At 41.1% G+C, this 20,187-nt stretch overlaps 1 protein-coding gene across 4 annotated transcripts in view; it reads right to left on the bottom strand.

Annotated features, from left to right (window-relative positions):
- The window catches only part of LOC137225244 (SCAN domain-containing protein 3-like), a 486,462-nt gene that overhangs the window by 357,153 nt on the left and 109,122 nt on the right, over window positions 1-20,187 (bottom strand). The window contains exon 1 of one of the 4 annotated variants that reach the window (XM_067739003.1): window positions 13,770-13,928. The exons of the other annotated variants lie outside the window; for them this stretch is intronic. The gene's annotated coding sequence lies outside the window, so the exon portion shown is untranslated. Of the gene's footprint in view, window positions 1-13,769; window positions 13,929-20,187 lie in introns of those variants that run through there. 4 annotated transcript variants of the gene reach the window in all.

Genomic DNA, 20,187 nt, shown 5'->3' with positions numbered 1-20,187 from the left:
AGAGAACGACAGGAATGAAAAGACATGGCTAAGGATGAAAACAAAAATCAGAGAGAGTCTAGAAAGAAAAGCAGAAAGTGGGACTAAATCAAGCTAAAACGCACACCAAAGCAGCTACTGAACTCTTTAGTTCCTGCAAAGATGTACATTTTGACAAACTGAGATATCAACTCCAAAAAACCTGACACCATGTCTCACATATTTAATTGTCCAAAACCATTTCTTCTTTTCTTGGGCATTAACTCAGAGCAAGTTTTCTGGAAAGTCAAAGCAAAACAAAAAATAACACTTTTGTGTTTACCATTCCCTTTCCTCCCTCCCTCCCTCCTTTCCCTCCCCCCTTCCCTTCCTTTCCTCCTTCCCTGCCTACTTCCTTCCTTCCTTCCATCCATCCTTCCTCCTTCCACTTCTCCCTTCCTCCCTCAGAGATACATTATATCTCCCTGAAATGGAAATTGTGCTGCGTCTGTAACATAATGATGAATGAAAGCACCACAAAGTTGATTTTTATATCAGAAAAGGGAATAGACCCAATGAAAATTGTGTCATAAATAAAATTTGTGGAAATGACTTGTAAGTTATAAATGCAAGCATTATTATTCTCATCCAGGGGCATTCAATACATTCCTGCTGATAAAGAATTCCTAAGTGTTCACTAAACTTTTAACGTCTTTCCTGTCACTTATCACTGACAGATGCCATAGGGCATTTTGTCTAAAATTTAATAAAGTCAATGCTCATCAAGAAATCAATTAAGGGCTTCCCTGGTGGTGCAGTGGTTGAGAGTCCGCCTGCTGATGCAGGGGACGCGGGTTCGTGCCCTGGTCCAGGAAGATCTCACATGCCGCGGAGCGGCTAGGCCCGTGAGCCGTGGCCGATGAGCCTGCGCGTCCGGAGCCTGTGCTCCGCAACGGGAGAGGCCACAACAGTGAGAGGCCCGCGTACCAAAAAAAAAAAAAAAAGAAATCAATTAAAATGCAAGCTGCCTGAAGGCCGACTTCTTCCCTAGGTGATGAGCACGGTGTATTCTCCTCAGAGCAAGCATATCTCTGTGATGAGTAAGCAATTCTCAAAAGTTGTGGGTAACCCAGTATACCGTCCATGACTGCCACAGAACACTGATTAGTTCTTCCAAGCAGAATTCTATACCAACTTTTATACATGCTACCCATCACTTCTCCTTCCCCAAAACATAATGGGGTGTTAATGACAACACTGGCATTTTAAGGGACAAAATAAAGGATTTTTTACTACAGAATTATGACCAATGACTGTATACAAATGACACCCAGAGGAAACAATGAAATACCTGTGTTCTCAGTCAGAATGTTCGCTGCTAATAAACAAACAACAAAAGGATCTCAGGGGCTTCCCTGGTGGTGCAGTGGTTGGGAGTCCGCCTGCCGATGCAGGGAACACGGGTTCGTGCCCCGGTCCGGGAAGATCCCACATGCCGCGGAGCGGCTAGGCCCGTGAGCCGTGGCCGATGAGCCTGCGCGTCCGGAGCCTGTGCTCCGCAACGGGAGAGGCCACAACAGTGAGAGGCCCGCGTACCGCAAAAAAAAAAAAAAAAAAAAAGAAAATGGAAACTGAAAGAGGATATATGACTTGTTCAAACTCAAGGAACCAAGCAGAGGCGAAACTGGGTTCAAACTCAGAATTTCTGACTTCGGATAATCTACTTGTCCCATTCACCCATTCTGTTGTCTCTGTACAAGAACTCTATAAGACGTTAGAAACTGTAAGCTAATTTTAGGCACGGTACAAGTTCAGTAGTCTTTAGAATGAATAGTTCAGTACTCCCAGAATTCTGGATTGAGAATTTTGAGTGAGTCCATTCAGCATGAGAATGTCAGTGATAAGGCCTTCTCTTTGAGTTCAATTCCTCTGCATGGAAATCTAAGAATATCAATTTTATCTGGCCCATAACACTTAGGGCCTATACTGAAAATCAAAAGGGTTCTGCTCCTCTAGGCCTGGTTCAAGTGCTGAACTTGTAACAAAGAATCCTGGGCCTCATCCCGAGCCTATTAAATTAGAATCCACGTTTTCGAAAGGTCCCAGGTGGTCCATATGCACATTAAAGTTTGAGAAGCATAGCTCTGGTGTAAATCTCACTGGAATTTATATTCCAGTAGATTCAGCGTCCTGCCACTGTCAGAAGCTTGGGACTGTGGGGCAAAACTCTCCTAATACTATGGTGATTAGATGTAACTCTAGAGTCAGCTTCTCACTTTATACTCACATGTGTGTCAGCATGTTTCCCTCTCAAAGGAATAAGGAGAACACTGTGGTCAGCCAGAGCAAACAAAAGAAAAGCAGAGCTGAAGCTAGGTGACTTGACATTTTCTGCAACAGAATATTGAAGAGAGAGCATAAGAGAATTGGCAGAGTGTTTTAATATATTAGAAGTATCTTTGTTCAGAAATAATGGTTTCTTGATTAATGAATTCCCTTATTACCAAAGGACTGAAGTACTACCTGTTGGTCCCAGTCTTACACAGTCCTGAAGAGTAGCATAAGCTAGTCTGTAAGCATCAACAAAACATATTCCATGAGTCATCTGGAAGCTTCAATATATACTTTACATCTAATTATGATATACTTTCTAGATGATGCATATTATTCTGAAATGGTAATTTGCCTAAGGAAAACAAATAAGTCAGGAGCCTGCATCAGGTTTCAAAAGTTTCTATCATATACAACTAGAAGTTGACAGTAATACTGGAGATTTCTCTCCGAATCATAAGAGCATAGAGTTAGGAGCAAAGCAGACATCTCACATCACAATGAAGTTGCGAATAACCAGGTGGAGCATCAAGTCCAGGTCCAGCGCACCTTTAGGAACTGATCAAATCTGGTGTCAAATGAACACCAACTAACTGGAAGATCCAAAAGGAGGGGTGTTGCAGTTAACTTCCCACAACTATGATAACTAGACCCTGAATGGTATCCCACCTGGCAGCTTAACCCATTTTCTTAGCAACCAGTGAAATTCATTCTAACTATAACTGCTCATCATGTAAACAACATGGCCCAAATCAAACAAAATCCTGCTTAAATTATAAAATAAAAGTTATTTAAAGAAAAAGCAGACATGGGAATTCCCTAGTGGCCCAGTGGTTAGGACTTGACACTCTCACTGCCAGGGGCCCCCGGTTCGGTCCCTGCTCAGGGAACAAAGATCCCACAAGCCGCATGGCCAAAAACAAAACAAACGAAAAAACAGATGTGAAAGGAAAACAAAGCCCCAGGAAGAAGCCTTGATTGATATTACATAATTAATAAACGCTTGTTTAAAGATCGTGAATGAAGGAAAATCAATGAAACAACAATGGAGGCAGTGGCCATCACCACTCCCACGCCAGGTTTCTATCTAGAGTCCTCTTTTCGGCTTTCATGTGTAGGGTATTTTGCTTTCACAGCAGCAATGAGGCTCACCAAAGTCAATGACGGGGAAAAATTGTTATCTTCCAAGCATCACGCTCAAATGGGTAGCATACACAGAATGTATGACACACATTGTTTTAATTGCAGCCAGTTTTAGTGCACTGAAGTGGAATCTGTAATGCAGAAAATTCAGAAGTAAATTCTTAACTGTCACAAAACTTCCTATAGCCAAGCATGTGCCTTGAAAGAGGCAAAGTTTTGTCTGTAATTGAAGGAAGGAATGCAAGCCAGGGCACATAAAGGGATACTTATGCAGTAGGAAGATGAGTGTACATGGCACTAGAGTCTTTTGGGGTCATATCAACACACAATTATCCAGGTCACCAGCTATAATATCACCTAGATAATACGAGATCCATAGATATGGATACCTATACCCATATCCATATTTATGGATCTCATATTTTCTAAACACTATGTAAAGCTTTCAAGAGCTATCACAAAATTCAGGATTGGAAAACTGTTAATATCAAGAAATATTTACTGAGAACCTGCTAAGTAGAAGGCACTCAGGAATATCAGTGGTAGAAGTAAGATACCTGCATTAGCTATAAAAGCAACCAAAGTCATGAGTACTTCTTTATGTTCCATTTAAATTACTTTTGAAATTACATTTTGTTGGAGAAAATGATATCCTCACTACCACTTATGCATTTTCACATGAATCTAACTATATCAGTCACAGGATAGTCTTCGTTGAATAAAGAATAATTAGTTCCTTTTCTAAAATGGATGCAATAATTCAAAAGAATAGTAGCCATCATCTCTTGGGGAACAAGTGAATTAGCAAAAGTCTGTTCGAACTTTCAACATGTGATATTAGTAATGGAATTAAGAGGTAACCTCTTTGGGAAGAGGTTAGAGTTGAAATGGGAGACAAATTTACCAGAAAGAAGAAATCAGAGCACTGGGTGTTTCTGTATTCCAAAGCAGAATAATTATGAAGGCAATGTATTATGATAAAATATCTGTAGCTCCCGTGCAAGTACATAAAGAATTACCAAATTAGAGCAGGTTTATGATTCATCCAGGATAGTGTTAGGTCTCTAAATGTGGTGGCTAGTAAATGCTTACTTGTTGAGCTGAAAAAGAAACCAAACGCCTATCCCTAAGGCTGTACATTGCATATTTATAGTAAAGTTATTCCCCAGTGCAAGGTCTTGTGTCAAAGCAAACATTTTTGTATAGAAAACTGTTTAAAAATCTGTTAGTAATAAATCTAAGGTCTAGAAAAGATACAAACCAATAGCCATAAAATTTTAAAAATTTTCTTCATGTTATAGGTGTATTGTAAAGGCATGGAAAAGGAAAGAAGGAAAGAGATGTGGGGAAAGAGAGGCAGAAAGGAGGGGAGGAAGAAAGAGTCATTCATGTGCACTCTAGTGCCCCCTGAATTTCTAAATTAAATTCAAAATAAAGGTTTCCAAAATAAAGAAATGCCAGCCAAAATGATTGTTAACAAAAGCGAAATCATCTCTGTTACAAAGTCAGCTTATTATTTTTTTCTAAGTTCAATTCTACAGCCTATAAGTGTGACCACAGAGGACATAAACTTGAAATGAAAATAATGTGTTTATTAGATGTATAAAGGTGAAGCACATTACAGCAGAAGATGACATTGCTGAGAGAAGTAACTTTGAAATGATAAGGAAAAATGAACAGGGGAGGAGAAGAAAAGAACTGGAAGAAATGGAGCAGGAGAACATTATTTCGTGTACATTAAAATTAAATGTAAAAGGATGACAGTAGTTCTGATCTTGTCAGGCTGAGATATTTTGGTGGCAGACAGTAATAGAATTATAAGCAATTTGCAAACCACAGGTCAGCAAGCATGCACATTTCTCCTCTTTTAAGATCGTTAATTCAAGTTTTTTTTTTTTCATTGAGAAAAACAAACTCCAAAATATCAGTTTCATGAATCCCTGCCAAAATCAGGAGCAGTTTGGTCCCTGCCAACGACAGACAGTTCCTGCAGGCGGCAGGCAAAATCTGGCAATGGCTGTGTTGCCTTTCATGGCACCTCCACTTGACAGCACCCTTCCTGGAGCTATCTTTCGTACAGAATGCAGATTGCCTCCTGCTCCAGGCTTTCTCTCTGATTGAGCAACTGCTCCCTGTCCCCTCCCCTGCCCTGGGTGCAGCCCTCTGGCCTGAGGTTGTCAACTCCATAGACAGGATCCCTCCCTCACCCAGCTCTCTTTCTGTTGGTCCGCATGACAATGATCTGCTTCTACCTCCTCTAGCTAATACCTCGTCCTTGCTCTGTGCCAGGAATGTTGACATATATTAAAACATTAAAAAATACTTCATCCTCAAAACCACCTTATGTGGTTGTTACTATTATCACCCTCATTTTACAAGTGAAGGACTTGAGCACAGAATGAATAATGACTTAGGCAAGTCACACACCTGGGAAAGGATCTGCACTCAGGGAAGTCAGGCCCTAGACAGTTCTCTCTCTTCACAATGACATTATATAGCACCTGTTTCTTCTTAAGTATTCATTCATCAAACCATCATTTATTTTAGCATTATTACATGCAAATTACTGTGCTAGATGCTAGGGAGTATATCAATGAGTAAAAAAGATACAGCACTTTTTCTTGGGGAGCTAACAGTCAACTTGGGGTGACAGACAAAGGACAAGCGAACCAGTATAGTGTCACTACTGTGGAAGTGTTCTAAAGGGAAAAAACAAGGTTAGACAGAATAACAGCAATTTTCCAAATCTGCTAACGAATAGTCCTCATATTATAAAGCTGAAAACTATATATTAAGGGAGAATTAAGAATTAGTAAGGATGTAGGGGAAGGTGCATTTGTGGGAAGAACTGCACTTAATTCATTTTCTCCTTTTCAAAAGCACAAAGGGAAATAGCAACCAAATAACACAATATACAGAGTGTCTGTTTTTCAATGAAAAATGCCAAGTAAAGAGGTCTTTGTATTGAAATCCACATAGCATTATCCTCCACTTCTGAAGATTTTTCCCCCTGCACAAAACGGCAGACGGATTGCTCTGTTTCTGTCACCCAAAGGCACGGGTAACAGTGACATCTAGTGGCACACAGTGATATAGGAGGGTGAGACAGAAATGCTCAGTGAGAGCTGAGAGCAAAACCTGGGAACTAGGGAGCTACATTTAAAGTTTCCTGATTTATGTGGCAACAAAACTGTATTCCAATGGAATCAGTGAGTCCTGTCTCCAAGAAAATATTTTTCTGGGTCAACATTTGGAAAAGTCACTTAATATTCACTGCTGGGGAATGAGAAGCCGGTAGTCAAATCATACCACCTCGGTCTTGGAATTGGAAAGGTGGCAGCAGTATTACTGGGATTTTTTTTTTTTTTTAAGCATTATCAATCTGGCTGCAAGAGGTTATGCTTCTCAGATAGGATAAAGGTAGCTGAATACACTTCTGAATGCCAACCCTAAAAATTATCCAAAGATATTAAATTTCACTTTTCTTTCTTTTATTGCTGTACTGATTATTTTCTCCTGTCAACAGAAGAGGCCACCTCAGGCTACTCTCTAGCAGCTGAAACTCTGGCACTCAGCCCTTTGGATTACACCTATGAGCTACACCACTCTGCCCTTCTCTGCCTTGGGTGCCAGCCACAGTAGCCTTTTGTCTGGTTGCCAGGTCAATAATCTCTCTTGGCATCTGCCTTTTTCACCCCTTCCCTCCTCCTCCCCCTCCATCAAGAAATCTAATTCCAAGTTGGCAGGCAGAAGGTCAGAAATCTTTGAAAGCTGCCATTTCCACTGCCCACACTCAGGTCTCGCCTCTGCACATACTGCCAGATGCCAACTTACGTTTCTCCCTCCTCCATAACCTCCTGTATCTCTGCAGTGCCCAGGTTGTCACCTGAATCTTGCCCTCACATCTGCTTCCCTCCCCTCCTTCAGCAGCAGGTATGTCTTTTAATAGTAACGTCCTGCCATGTCTGTCCCAAAGGCTCAGCACATCTTGTCATCCGTCCTGGGATCAGCAGCCTCTTCAGAGTTATCGACTTTGGGACTTGCCTCTGTCAGAGGTGTCCGGAGGCCTCGAGCTGGCCCACAGCATCTGGGGAAAGGAGAGCTGACAGCGTCCTGAAACCCACACAATCACATCTCTGAAAAGTGGGCCAAGCTAAAGCAAACGATTGCAGGCTAGTGTGACAGAAAAGACAAAGGACAAAGTCACACCGAACCCCAATAGATGACAGTTTTATTTCTTTATACACTTTGAAAAGACATATTCAGGGCTACTTTATTTATTTATTTTTTTAACATCTTTATTGGAGTATAACTGCTTTACAATGTTGTGTTAGTTTCTGCTGTACGACAAAGCTATATGTATACATATAGCCCCATATCCCCTCCCTCTTGCGTCTCCCTCCCACCCTCCCTATCCCACCCCTCTAGGTGGTCACAAAGCACCCAGCTGATCTCCCTGGGAAGCAGCTGCTTCCCACTAGCTATCTGTTTTACATTTGGTAGTGTATATAAGTCCATGCCATCTCTCACTTCGTCCCAGCTTCCCCTCCCCCTCCCCGTGTCCTCAGGTCCATTCCTGTCTTTATTCCTGTCCTGCCCCTAGGTTCTTCAGAACCACTTTTTTTTTTTTTTTTTTAGTCAGGGCTACTTTAGAACAGTCTTTTAGCAAAAAAAAAAAAAATTAAATATCTGGCATGATTTTTGCCAGCTATGAAATGAAAGAATTTTTTTAAACACATGCACTGGGAATTTTATACCTTTTTTTGTTTTAGAAAGGGGATCATGTCAATGTTCAATTTTTAAACTGCAAATTGTAGAGAAATTATATTCTGAAAATATAGGACTTTCATCTCACTTGTTTTTAAACACTTATAGCCACTGCGCTATCACTATCAATTCTCCCCCAAAAGAGCAAAGTCAGAGCTACCTAAAAAGGGAGCAAAAGAAAACGAGAGCAGAGAATTCCCTGGTGGTCCAGGGGTTAGGACTTGGAGCTTTGCTGAGGCCCAGGTTCAAGTCGGGGAACTAAGATCCTGCAAGCCACACAGCGTGGCCCAAAAAAAAAAGAGAGAGAGAGAGATAGAGAGGGGGAGATCAAAAGGCAATTATTATCTACCATAGAAATATCCATTGAGCAGAAGCTGAAAAAATGACTCCAAAATCTGTGAAACTAGGAAAATGTTTACTTGTAGCAATTCAGAAAAGATGGATAAATCACTAACTAGTAAGAAAAAGTGAAGTTACAAAAAAGTCTTTGTAGTATACTTTAGAGATATTATTACTTTTGTGTTGCTCTGTTATACATGTAACACAGTGTTCAGACTTGACAAAATTATTTAAACTGGGGTATATTGTATTAAGGTGTTTTTTTTTTCTTCCAATAGCAAAGCAGGAACCAGAATCTAACATTTTGATTACCAATCCAGTGCTATGTATACATTTATGTAGAATTTTTAAATATTAAAAGAATGTGTTACAGTAAATAGATGATTTTATGAACTGAATTGTGTCCCCCCAAATTCATATGTTGAAGCTGTTAAGTCCAGTGTAATGGTATTTGGAGGTGGGACCTTTGGAGATGAGGTCATGAGGGTGGGGGCCCCATGACAGGATTAGTGTCCTTATAAGAAAAAGAGAGAGACCAGAGCTCTCTCTGTCTCTCCACCACATGAGCACAGCGAGAAGATGGCCCTGGGACTAAGGCAAACCAGGAAGAAGATCCTCACCAAGAGCCAAATCTTTGGGCACCTTGATACCGGTCTTCCCAGCAGCCAGAACTGTGAAAAATGTCTGTGGTTTAAACCATCCAGTCTATTGTATTTTGTTACGGCGGCCCAAGCTGACTAAGACAGATGACATCTGCCTCACACACTCTTCCATTTCTAAAATAAATACAACCATAATCATGGAATCCTGACTATGCACCACTAAATCAACTAAATCACCTGATCTACCAAAATTGGCAAATGATTGGGAGAAAAGGAAAACTCAGCCCTTTAAAGGAAGCAGGTAAAGAGTAGAGATGGCATCGTATAACCCTCTTTCATGGAGTGTGTAAAACGAAGAAAAGAGAATATAGAAACAGATTGAGATGAAGAACGAGGTCTGGAAAGACTGACAATGATCACAAGGTTTAGATTTCACATACTGAGGGCCCAGGGATTGTGTTTGGAACTTGCTTTGTCCTCACCATGTTTTATTTGTGTTGCTAAGAAGATATTCAGCTTAAGATGACAGGAAGCCAGTACGTCATCCAGGGACTAATGCTAGAGAGAAAGGCGTATGGAACGAACAGGCTTCTGCAAGCTAAAAGAACAATGGAGGGTTTCTCCGTCTTTACAATGTGAGTGATGGATCGATGGTGAGTGCTTGCCTAAGGCTGCAGCTCTCAAAGACATTTTTCATTATTCTTTTAAAAGTGGTGCATCAAAATAACTCTCTGACTCAAAAACAAAGAATTCACTGAAACTGGTTACAGTTTGGTTGAAAAAGAAACCACCATTCCAATATACCTGAGTTGAAATCCATTGTTTCCTGGTTATGTGACCTTAAACCAAGCAGTTAGCCTCATTGAACCTCAGTTTCAATCTTTAGTCTAGAGATAATACATGTCCGCAGTCTCTTACCTGATATCCTTGGGATCAGATTTCAGAATTTTTTATAATGTCCCAGACTCACAATGTTTGGGACAGCAATTAGTAAGCAAACATATTGATATTCCTTCAGAAAAATGAAGTATCAGTAATCTACTAGATGAGAAAAATAAAATTTATTAACAGTTTTCTGGCAGTTCAAGTTAGGTGTTGTCACCAAAATTACAAAAAGAACTTTCCAATTTAGAGCTTTCTGGATTTTTGAATTTGGGGAGGGCAACCCATAAATATATTCATCCTAGAGTGATTGTGAGGAATAAATGGTGGATAAATGACATATGGTGGATAGACAAATAAATGACATATGGTGGATAGAAACTCAGAAGATTATGTAGGATGGATTACAAATGAGAACCCAAGGAATGCAAGTACAAGGGAGATCTTTCCTGAGCATAAACTCCCTCTCCTAAGATAACCAACATCCAGTTGCCAAGTGACCTGAGAGGCACACTGAGAAGGTACATAGATCCCCCTTCTTCCACTCAGTATTCCCTCTTCAGACCTGTATTTCCAAGCCCTATGGGAGCCGGCCCTTCTGCAGTTTGGGGAAGGAAAGTGCATATCAACAGTGTTTTCTTTTTTAACACTCCACCTACCTTCTAACTCACTTCTCCCTCTGTGGGCCCCCAGTGAAGAGGAAAGAGCTTCGTGCATTGCTTTACAGTTTTTAAAACATGTTGCTTCCATTGAGTTCTTTAATCATTACACCAGCTGATGACAGGCCTGTCGTATTAACCTACTATTTGCAGTTAGTATCAGGATCTAGGTTCCAAACTTTCTGTATCCCCTTCAGATGGAAGACATCATCCCAGGATCCCTCCTAGGGTCCCGAAGACCTCTCTCTTCTCAGTTCAAAGCCCACGTCTGCTTTTCCAAGCACTAGTTCTTATCTCTAATCTGAAGAATGCTTCCAATCCTGTCCAGTGACTCATTCAAAAACATCCCACATGCATCCCCTCCTCAATCCCCCTAGGAGTCCACCTTTCCTGCACTCTATTACCATGGGTTTTACAATAGAAAATTGCTTTACAGTCCTAGCAGCAACAGCAGCCATTCAGCTACCACAGTGAGCAGAAATCTGTTCTTTCATGGTTCCTGTGCAGCTTAACAAAAGTCATAGACACAGATATTAAATCTATCATTTATATACCCCATATCACTACATAGAGATATAGCTTGATTTGAATCTAAATTCTAATTTTTAAAAGCCCTAGTGACACTTACTAAGATAGGGGTTTAGGAGAGTGAACAATTACCATGGAAAAGCAACCACCCACACAAATATCTTATGACTCAGACATTATACTTCTTAAACATCTTCTTTAAAAGAATATAGTAAGTCAGGACAAGAGTCATCATTTCAAATACTCCAGTAACTAATAGCAGGCCTGTTACAGTTGCTGCACTTTTGTTTAAATTCAGAGCTCAACAGTTATGCACATGCACATGTGTGTGTATGTTCCTGTGTATTTGCACATGAGCATGTAAGCTTGATGCCTACAATGTACTTAAAAGCGTTAAAATGCAGTCTATTCCTATGTTGCTGAAAGGAGTACTTTTCTAAGATAACAGAGTTATCCAAGTATCTCCTACAAGAAAGATTACTTTTATTATTATTATTTTCAGCAATATAACCATATTCTTATTATTTCATAGGCCATAATTCTGATCTGATACCAAATTGCACCTATGAGCCCACTCACTGTCCCTGTACGTGCAGTGTGTGTAGATTCCGTCGTCACGTTATATAATGCAGTACTATGTGGCTATTGGGTTTCAAAACACCACGTGGCGAACACTTGGAGAATTCAAAATTTTGTTACCATGGGGACAAGATGTTGGTCCTTCTCAGTGCAGTCAACACACTTCCTCGTTCAGAAAAACTATTTCCACAGGAAAATAAATGAGCTCAAAAACTGAAGCTTTTAGTTTTAAAAGAATGACTATTTTCTTAAAGTTCTGTATTTAATAGTGACAGCAGAACTGGGCAAGCAATGGAGAAATATTTAGGAAGCCTTGTTTTCAAACACTTATTTCTGACCTTTGTTTTCCTCGCTGGCTAGTACTAGGTGAAGGAACAGATTTCAAAGATCTCGTGCTGCACTTCTCAAGTGCCTGTCCGATGTGGTAGGTTACTAAGTGGCCATAAATCATTTCTCTTCCTTTTCCTATATCCGTTTGCATTTGACTTTGCAGCTCTTGCCACAAAAAAGTTGGAATCTATTCCGTCACTCCTTGAATACGGCCTGACATTGTGCTTTGTCTGGCCAATAGAATGTGGCAGAGCTGAGAGTGTATCAGTTCCATGCCTTGAGTCGAAGCGCCCTACATTCTTCCACTCTTTCTTGGGATCCTGCCTACTTCTGTGTGAACACACCTGGGCTGTACTGCAGGCAGATGAGAGACGCTGGCTTAGCCATCTCCACTGCCACCCAGTCTACAGCCAGCCAACCCTCAGAAGCAGAGCTACCTAGCTGAAAGACAACTGCTTGCAGACACGTAACTTAGTCAAGTGAGACCAAAAGAACAAACGAACCCACAGAATCATGAACAAAATAAACAAGTGTCTTAAGCCAGTAAGTTCTGGAGTGGTTTATTATGTAACAAAAGGAAATCATATACCATATGCTTCTTTGTTAGTTCTGTCAATTTTGAAGGACATATTTATAAACATGCAGCTGGGTTCTTAAAACCAAAGGTTAGTCTGGAGTGACATGAATGCCTATTAAAAACCCCAAGCAGGTATGCACAAGCATAAACAAATACATTGCCCTCACTCTGACAATATGGACAGCAAATAGTTTCCTTTCATACATGAATTCAGATGATTTTTATGCCTGATTCTGCAGAGTCTGAAAAGAAAATTTAACCCAGATGAACAATCCCTCCCTCTCAATTGCATATTTACTGAATGAAATCACCTTTGCTCTCCCAAGAATAAGATTAGTATACTGCTATAGATTCTATGGAGAACACATACACACACACACACACACAATGAAAGAGAAAATCCCATTAATGTGTCTACTGCATGCAAAGGAGATCATCATCCTTATTTTATTTATCAGTGGTAGGTGAAATCTCACATAGTGGATAGTAAACAGTTAAATTTAAAATATCTTGGATTTTTAAATGTTTATCTCTAAAACAGCTTTCCCTTAAAAAAAATTTATATGTTGTTCTTCAAAGCTTCTTTTTCCAACTCTGTTTATGCCACCTTCCACTCTCTTTTCCTGGCCATGGGGACCCTAGAGCCATGTATTGACCTCACAAGTTGAAGGAACCAGAATCCCTGTGTCACTCTCATAGGGGAGAGCTGCTCTAAAGAGTCATCCAGCACCTGCTTAATGCTGTATAAACAAGAAATAAATCACTGTTCTGTACATTAAGATTTCAGGGCTTGTAACCACAAACCAGCAAAGCCTACTGTAATAAAGTATTAGGGCATACAGACATGCTGATAGGAATGATCCTGCAGAAAGGAGGGAAGGGCATTGATGCAGGAGAGAAAGGGGACAATTGCAGGAACCCATTTTCACAGATAAGACTACAGAGTATGTGAAGCTGGTATACTTGCTGAGGGAGGATCGGCGGTACTGTTTTGGTTACCACTATTCTGGCCCTAAATCACGAGGCAGATCATTGGCTGAGACTGTAAAGGGGAGTGCAAGTATGAGGACTAACCTGATGCTGTAAAACAGTCTTCTCGGGGCTTCCCTGGTGGCGCAGTGGTTGAGAGTCCGCCTGCCGATGCAGGGGACGCGGGTTCGTGCCCCGGTCCAGCAAGATCCCACATGCTGCAGAGAGGCTGGGCCCGTGAGCCATGGCCGCTGAGCCTGTGCATCCGGAGCCTGTGCTCCGCAACGGGAGAGGCCACAACAGTGAGAGGCCCGCGTACTACAAAAAAAACAAAAAAAAACAAAAAAAACAGTCTTCTCGGGAAGAAGAGAGTAAATGTTGAATGTGAGATGCTCCCATAGGTACTAAATGAGTGTTGTTTTCCTTTAGCCGTGCTCAGCTGTTTGGCCACGGGCTTTATCCAAGTGGAGAGCGGGATCTAATCAGAGTGGAAGTTTTGCCAAGCAGGACTTATAAAATATAACAAAAAGATGAGGCACCACAAAAACAAAGGTGTAGAGAGGCCATGATTATGATGTGGGACCATGAAATCTGATCTGAGGAAAGATGTGAGAGCACGGTGCTATCAGCGAGCTATGTTAGTCAACATGGGCTACCATAACTAAATACCACAGACTGAGTAACTAAAACAAGAGAAATTTATTTTCTCACAATTCTGGAGGCTGAAAGTACAAGATCAAGGTTTCTACGAAGTCTCCTCTCTTTAACTTATAGATCACCATCCTCTCTCCCTGTATCTTCTCAGGGTCTTCCCTCTGTGTGTCTGTGTCCAAATTTCCTCTTCTTATAAGAACACCAGTCTATTGAATTAGTCCCACCTTAATGACCTCATTTACACTTAATCACCTTTGTAATCACCTTTGTAGACCTATCTCCAAATACTGTCAGATTCTGAGTATTGGGGATTGGGACTTCAGAGTCAGCACTTTAGAGGAACACAATTCAGCCCATAACAAGGAGATTGAAATGGAAAAACAAAGCGACGTCCAGGAAATAAGATGCACAAAATTGAGGTTTGGGAAGCAAAGGCCTAGAGTGTGATCAAGAAAATAGATGTCAGGGCTTCCCTGGTGGCGCAGTGGCTGACAGTCCGCCTGCTGATGTGGGGGACATGGGTTCGTGCCCCAGTCCAGGAAGATCCCACATGCCGCGGAGTGGCTGGGCCCGTGAGCCATGGCCGCTGAGCCTGCGCGTCCAGAGCCTGTGCTCCGCAACGGGAGAGGCCACAACAGTGAGAGGCCCGCATACCACAAAAAAAAAAGAAAAGAAAAGAAAAGAAAATAGATGTCAGAGGTGAGGAAAAGACAAAACAGTTGGGGATGAAGCAGTCAAGAATAAGGCACAGAATGAATTATCCTTGTGGATACTGAAATCACCAAGCTTGATGACAGAATCCATAAAGGAGAAAAATACAGTAAACCAAAGTAGAGAAAGTGCTAAAATCTTCCATGAACCTGTGTTTGTGTGTGGGAGGTGTAGGGAGGGAGAGTGGGACAGGTGGGAGGGAGAACAGGAGGCAAGGTGACCAGAGGACAGCTGATGGCTGCAACAAGGAAGGGTATCAGATGGTCCGGTCAGACGGCATGTGTTTTAAAGGAACTGAGATTTGTGGGAAGAAGCAAGGAAAGCAAGGGAGAGCCACATTCTGGAAGAATAAACAGTGAGCAAAGAATACATTACTTTGCCTACAAGTCCAGGAGTATATGGGGTATAGGAGAAAAAGCTTTAGGAAAAGCCAGATTCTCTTAGTACAAGAAGTTGAAGAGAAATTTAAGAGAAGAGATTGAAGATGGGGTATTTTTTTTAAATTACAGACTGAGATAGTTTTTACTGGTGATCAAAAATATCATTCACCTCCCCTTTCAGCCACTTGGAAGACAGGACTTCTCAACCCCATTCTACTTAAGCAGGGACATCTGAATATTTCTGGCAAAGAAATGTGAGACATGACCCATGTTACTTTTGGGCTGAGGCAGTGAAAAGCCCATGTGCAATTCTCTCATTTCACTCTTACTCTTCTGAGGCCGCCAAGAAGGCTTTATTGCCAGATGTTTTTGATAAGAGACTGGAGCCTCTGTCAGCTGCTTCTCTGGGTGACTATGTAGAATGGACTCCTTGCCAACCAATGTTGACCATAAAGATTAAGTGAGAAATGAGCTTTTGTTTTGTGAGGGCCAGTGGTGTTTCTGGGTGTGAGTGTGTGTGTCTGCGTGTATGTGTGTTTGATTTGTCACCACAGTAAAACCTAGTCTCTCCTGATTTGTACACACTCCATGATTGCAGAACGTGCAATGGAAGAGCTGGGAAGGGAGGGAGACTGTGGCTTATCAGCAAATGTAGTCACATTTAATCCATGAGAATAAGGGTCTTGGGCTGCAAGATGGACTGGCAGGCTTGGGAGGCTTGAAGTGATTGAGAAAAAAGAAGATGCAGGGTTTGGTGACATCTTAGGGAAAGGCAGATGGTTAGGTGTACTTGTCGCCTCCTTCAATGGGCCTCTCAGGCACATTGTGATGGAGAGACGGGGCATGTGGTCAGCAGTGAGGGGCAGCGGTGAGAGCTCTGTGACTAGCTCCCACCACCCGCAGCATCCTGGTGGGGGCAAAAGGGACATATTACTGTGATTACATACATTTTTTTATTCTAAAGAAATATTTTCTTCTTCTTGGAGTTTCCAAATGTTTCACATAGAGAATATATTAATCACCCCCAAGAAATTCATAACAAACATTTTTACAAAGGTACGGTGGAAGAAATAAGACAGAGAAAGAAGGATGGAAGGGAGATGCATGAGAATGTTCATCATGGTTGTCTCAGGATGATGGGGTTATGTGTGACTTTTGTTTCCTTCTTCGTACTTTTCTGAAATTTCACGACTTCTGCAAGGAACTATAAATATTAAAAGGTGGAAAATGTATCACATAGTCATAGTCAGATTCATTCACTTCTTCACTAATTCATTTAACAAATAAATATTTCTTTAGTGCATGCTATGTGCTTAGCACTTTCACCAGTGCTAGAACGAGAAGCTAAGAGATTATCCAGTACGAACTGTTTACCTGACTGGCTGGAAAAACCCAGAGAGGTTATGAGACAACCTTAGGAAGTCACAAGAGGACTAGAAGAATAGGGATCATGCTCTTCTTGTTCTGGACTCTCCTTCTTTCATAATTTTAACACCAAGAACAAGAAGGATATGATGTGACCAACCACATAATCAAACAGCAGTATATCCCTCAGTGGACATCCCTTCCATTCCCCTTTGAAACAACATCCTCACATTCTTCACTGCAAAGTTCTGTTTTATAAATACCATTTCTCTGTTCCGAAACCTTCAAAGGCAGATCATTACCTCCCAAATAAAGTTTGGATTTTTTTACCCTAACATTCAAGGCCTTCTCCAATCTGTTTTTTACATACTTCACAGACATTATATTTGGTCTGCTCATTTCTCATGTACAAAAAATAACAAATGTATCTATTATTTGTGCAGTTCATGCTCCATGACTATTCTCAGTTTTTTCCCCATTATTTAGTAATTTTCTCAACAGAAGTACGTGGCAGGAGAGGGAGACAGCCAATCAATGAACATGATTGGACCCTAAACTTTCAATCACAAAGGCTTAAACTCTAGTTTGCTCATCATTTAACAGGTGTGTGATATTAGCAAATAATCTTGGCCTCTTTGAAAAGCCTGTGTACTTCACAGGGCTATTGTTCATTTCTTTATGTATGAATTCTCATGTAATGAGCTTTTATTGCATATTTATTACTCACCAGGCTCTGTGTTAGGTACTATGCATTCATCAGAACAAGATGGGCATAGTCTCTGTGTTCATGGATCAGGAGTGAGGTGAATGAGGGAGGAAAATGACATGAGATTATCTGTGATTATAATTTTTAAGGAAAAAAATTACAGAACTAATGCTTCTGGGAACACACATTGGAAAATGCAGGTCTAGAAACATGTTAGATTAATCTTCTGTGTGATTTGATATCTATCAACCATAGGTATTCTTGAAAATGTGGGAACACCATAAAAGGTTTTTTTTTTTTGTGGGTTGAGAAGATAATTTTCCTGGCAGGTGCTGCCACAAAGTAGATCTTTTCCCATTTCAAGAGTGACGTTGCCTAAGCAAAAGATAAGCTTCTGTTTTACTTATAAAAGAAACAAGTAAATAAGTGGGACCACAGAGTATGTGAAACCAGTTATCCAATGCCCAGGCCTCTAGAGTGAGCTAAATCATATGTTAGAGGGCAGGCAAGTCCAGAGAATGTAAACAGAGTGTGGTATCAGGCAACACAAAGAAAGGAAATGCAGAGCATACAAGGAAAGGAAACGGCTGATGATGAAGCAGACAAGGCTAAACTCCCAAAACGGGGGGCTGGAATGGCAGTGTGGAGAAGTGGCAGTGTCAGGACACACAGCAGCAGGGCACGGAGCAGAGAACATCCTTCAGTGAATATGCTTAGGATAAGAGTCACAGAGACACAAAGAAAGAATAGAGTTAAGAAACAGGTAAGTTGGGAAATTGTAAAGCCATTAAGAAGTTCCAAGCCCTCTCAACATCTACCCACTCTACACACAACATTCGTAAGAAAAGAACAGGAGAAAGTGGATCAAAAGAGGAACACTGATGAAAACAAGGAGGTAGTATGCCTCAGCACAATTACATTCACTGCCTTGGGTTGTTGCAGCAGCTATAAAGGGTCACCAAAATATGTGCTACATAGAGAATGTTGCACTGAAGAATAATTCTCATTCCCAGAAAGCAAGACTGAAATGTCGATGTATCCAGGGATGGCTAGAGAGAATTTACCAGCTCTCAAAGTGAGAAAAGATTTTCAGTCCAACTTAAACTCAGCCTTGTGTATTTCATGCTCATTCAACTCCATAGAAAATTCAGTTAAAGTTCATGCACAGGGTAAATATTCTCTTTTGCTGCAAGTCTAAATAAAGAACACTAAAATGATACTGACAAATGTATAGTGGATATTTACATCCCAGTGGACACTAATGATCATTTGATCATTGGCCTGGAACCCAGGCCAAAAACAATCCCCAATTATGCCAGCCTACTTCTCTACCTACTGGCAGGAAAATTTGAATGTATGTGTTTATGGGGCTATAATTTAAATGACTGATGACCCCCACACCACCAAAAAAAAGTACCATTATTGATACAGACAGAGCTAGGGAGTAAAGAGGGAGGACCACCTTTGCAGATAAGGCTACCATGAGACTGTTCATTAAGTCTTTTCCAGGATGAAGAAACCCAGGCAATGAGCTCTTTGAAAGCAGGGCTGATGCCCACTCTTCTGAGCACAACCAACACACAGGACCCACTACAAGACCAAACACCTAAAGCTGTGGTATCTGTTGGCTGATTGGTGAATTTTTTAAAATGGATAATAGTTTGTGGATTATGCACATTCCTCCAAGTTGTGCTAATCCTTTTACAAAGACCAGAATGACCTTTTTCTACTCCTTTGATACAAATATGCTTATTGAGAACTTCCTATATCCCGGGCCACACACTAAGGCCTGAGGATACAAAGATGAGAAGACCCTGTTTTAGTGTGCTAGGGCTACCACAACAAGGTACCACTGGGTGGCTTAAACAAGACAAACTTATCTTCTCACAGTTCTGGAGACTAGGAGTTCAAGGTGAAACTCTTCAGTTTGAACCCTTGTGAGGGCTGTGAGGGAGGGATCTGTTCCAGGCCTCTCTCCTTGGCTCCACCCTGTATCTTTACACAATCTTCCTTCTATGTGTGTCTGTGTCCAAATGTCCTCTTCTATCGGATTAAAGCCCACCCTAAGGACCTTATTTTAACCTAATTCCCTCTGTAACGACCCTATCTCAAAACACAGTCACATTTTGAAAGTCAGGACTTCAACAGATAACTTGTGGCAAGGACATGATTCAGCCCACAACAGACACATGCCCTACTTCAGAATACTCATGTGTGATTTCTCAGTGAAGTGCTCCCAGGAAGACCTGGGAAAGCAAAAATATTGTTGCTGTCCAGCACTTGCCTGACAGAGTTCTACTTCCCAGCAATGAGCTTACCTTTCTTCTATTTAAACTGCATGCACAGTAAGTTCTCTGTTAAGAGAATTCTAAGTTCTGCTAACTAGCCCCTCCGCCAGAGAGGCATTCTGTATTTTCAAAATCCTTGTGGAACTAAAAATCATAATGGCTACACTTTGCCAAAAGGTATGCATGCATGTCGGAGATAAAATAGTAGTGAAGTAACTAGACAGGTCCATTCCAGAAAAAGCAAAATCACTAACTGTATACTATCTGCCCTTCTGCTTTATCTGTATAATTCTTACAAAGCGAGTTTATTCATCACAGGACTCTATTCTCTGTTCTTCGTTTCCAGTCTACACTGGGTCCCCAGCTCAGACTTTGAGAATAGAAAGTCCAGTTGCATAAACAAATTTTCTGCTTAAATA

This window comes from Pseudorca crassidens, chromosome 5 (assembly GCF_039906515.1).
Source record: "Pseudorca crassidens isolate mPseCra1 chromosome 5, mPseCra1.hap1, whole genome shotgun sequence".
Lineage (NCBI taxonomy): Eukaryota > Metazoa > Chordata > Mammalia > Artiodactyla > Delphinidae > Pseudorca > Pseudorca crassidens.
Note: the sequence above shows the minus strand (reverse complement) of the source record. Positions and strands in the feature narration are given on the sequence as shown.